Source organism: Dryobates pubescens, chromosome 15 (genome assembly GCF_014839835.1).
Source record: "Dryobates pubescens isolate bDryPub1 chromosome 15, bDryPub1.pri, whole genome shotgun sequence".
NCBI lineage: Eukaryota > Metazoa > Chordata > Aves > Piciformes > Picidae > Dryobates > Dryobates pubescens.
Window position 1 is genome coordinate 18,407,501 of NC_071626.1, and position 2,703 is coordinate 18,410,203.

A 2,703-nucleotide genomic window follows, 5' to 3' on the forward strand; every position below is an offset into this window, starting at 1 on the left:
TCATGCTTAGTGCACTAGTAAGATAAACTGAGTTTAAACCAGTCCTTGAAAGAAGCAGGCACTCACCTGGCACTCAGGACGAACTCTGTGCTGTCAGGATTTCTGCCTGAGGAGGTTTGGTCAGGAAATGGTTGTACCCTGAGAACATGTTGATTACAAAGCCACAAATCCATTTGGCAGTTGCAAATTATCTGCTGACAGTCTGGGTCATGTGGTTACCAGCAAGACTGGGAAGGGTGGAGAGAAGCTTTAGTGAGAAAATGGCAGTCACAGGATGGAATTTGGTGACCCAGAATGCTAAGGTGGCAGTTACAAGAAATGGTCCTAGTACCCTGTGCAGGGCTGAGAAGATGGAGCAAGGATCCAAATTTCTGATTCTTCAGGAATCTGGTGCAGAGTGTCCAACAGATTTCATCTTAACTGTAAGGGAGTCAAGCTGCTGGACATGACATCGAGGTTTTATGTTACTTTTAAATTACTAAGAGCAAGCTGTCAGGGGCTGGATGTTGTAAGCAGCTCTTAAAATGAGAATAGAATAGAATAGAATAGAATAGAATAGAATAGAATCGAATCGAATCGAATCGAATCGAATCAATAAGGTTGGAAGAGACCTCAAAGATCATCAAGTCCAACCTCTCATTCAAGATCTCATAACTACTAAATCATGGCACCAAGTGCCATGTCCAATCCCTTTTTGAACAGCTCCAGGAATGGTGACTCCACCACCTCCCTGGGCAGCACATTCCAATGGCTAACAACCTCCAGCCTACACTTCCCCTGGTGCAGTTTGAGACTGCGTCCTCTTGTTCTGGTGCTGGTTGCCTGAGGAAGAAGCTGGTGTGGGCTAAAGAGCAGTTTAGGGTGGTATCATCATTATGTGTGACTTCTAAAGCACTCTGTCCTTGGGACAAGGAAAGGCAAGAGTGTAGAAAGAGTGAAACAGAAAATGCAGATCTGACTGCCATTTAGATAAAGTGTTAGGAAACAAACAAAAGCTGTGGCACTCCTGCTTCTACACAGATACTACAGGTCTGAAAAACAAGATGGGAAGACCTGGGGTGTCCCATCCTAGACTAAAACACTCAGATGCCAGGTACCTGGAAATGGGTGGTTCTGCCATCTGAGGTAACCTCAGCTATCAGGAAACTGCACAGACTGGGAAAAGGTTACACAGGACTGCCCAGAATCAGTGGCCTTCTAGATTTGCATTCTAAAGCCAGACCAGATATCCAAATGCCTCCAGATGAGGACCTGTGGTGAGGTAACCGAACAGAATCTGAATCTGTGGGATATGATACCAGGAAGGAGAAGGAAGCCTACTTCCCAAATAGCCTCCCAGCTTCCCATTGGTACCCATGCTATGGATTTCTTGAGCCAGAAGGAGTTTGCCTGTTTAGGAACACCACAATGGTGGTGTCTTCTGGCTGTCTGCTCAGTCTCCCACACACTCATGCAAGTTTTTCACACCATGTCCAGCAATCTGCTGTATGCAGACAGCTGGAGTCAGCATCCTCAGCATGAATCAGCAGTGCACTACTGCAGAACACAGGAGAAATGGACACTGGGCTGCATCCAGAGGAAGGCCCCTCTAAGGTCTTCCCAGAGGCTTCTCTTCTCCAGACTGAGCAGCCCTCCCCATAGGAGAGGTCCTCCAGCCCTCTGATCACCTTCATGGCCCTCCTCTGGGACACATACAGGACTGGACTGGTTGTGCACATTACTAGTCCAACAGGGACCCACAAACTCCAGTCTGCAGTCCACAAGAGTTCTAAAGCACGCTCTGCCCTCACAGATGTTCCAGATTGACCTACTCCAGCAGCTCCATGTCCCTCTTATGCTGGGGGCACCAGGACTGGATTCAGTAAATCCTGAAGAAAAGTCCCTAAACAACAGTTAAAACAGAAAGAGGAGACAGTTCAGCTCCTCTGAAAAATTTGCTTTGCTGAGCAATATAAACATGGTAGGCTCATTAACCAATAGGTTGATTGGGTATTGTCTTCACATACTGGAGCACTTAGCTCCAGTATCCAGTGCAGCAGAATTTGACAAAGTAACAGAAGGATTCAAGTTGAGAATCTGTGATAGAGAAAAACAATATCCATGGCTTACCTACCACACAAAGAAGAAATGTGTGAAGGGAAAACAACAAAGGGCTTTGTGTGATTTGAAAGAGCTATCTTAGTGAAAGCCTGAAAAGGGCATCTTTGAAAGAAGGTGAAGGGCTCCTTTCCCACTGGCTTCCCTAAGTTTGTTTTTTCTATCTCTAGGTAAAAGATGTTGCTCCAGAACATGTGTGGCTGGAGTGGTTGCTGTGATACTCCTCCTGCTGGTCTTAGCAGTGTGTCTGATACTCATTTGTAAGTCCTGCTAATATTGTAATGATTGCAATTAATTTTTGATCCTCACCCACTGCCTGCCCTTCAATTCATGACACCCAAAACAAGTAGCAAAAGAGGGCTGGTTTGAAGGCAGGGGACAGTAGATTTTAGCCAAGGGTGGCCCTATGAGGAAATTCACACAGGAGTAAAATGGTTTGAAAGTTTAAAATTCCAAAAGAAAGCAAAGCAAAACCCAACTAAAGAACTGGCAATGCCCAAACATTGAAGGAAGGGAAGAACTGTCTGTTCTCCTACTCTCTCATGCTAGTGCAGAGGAGCCCATGCCTGGCTGCACAGAGGTGACTATAACAATGCCCTTGATATG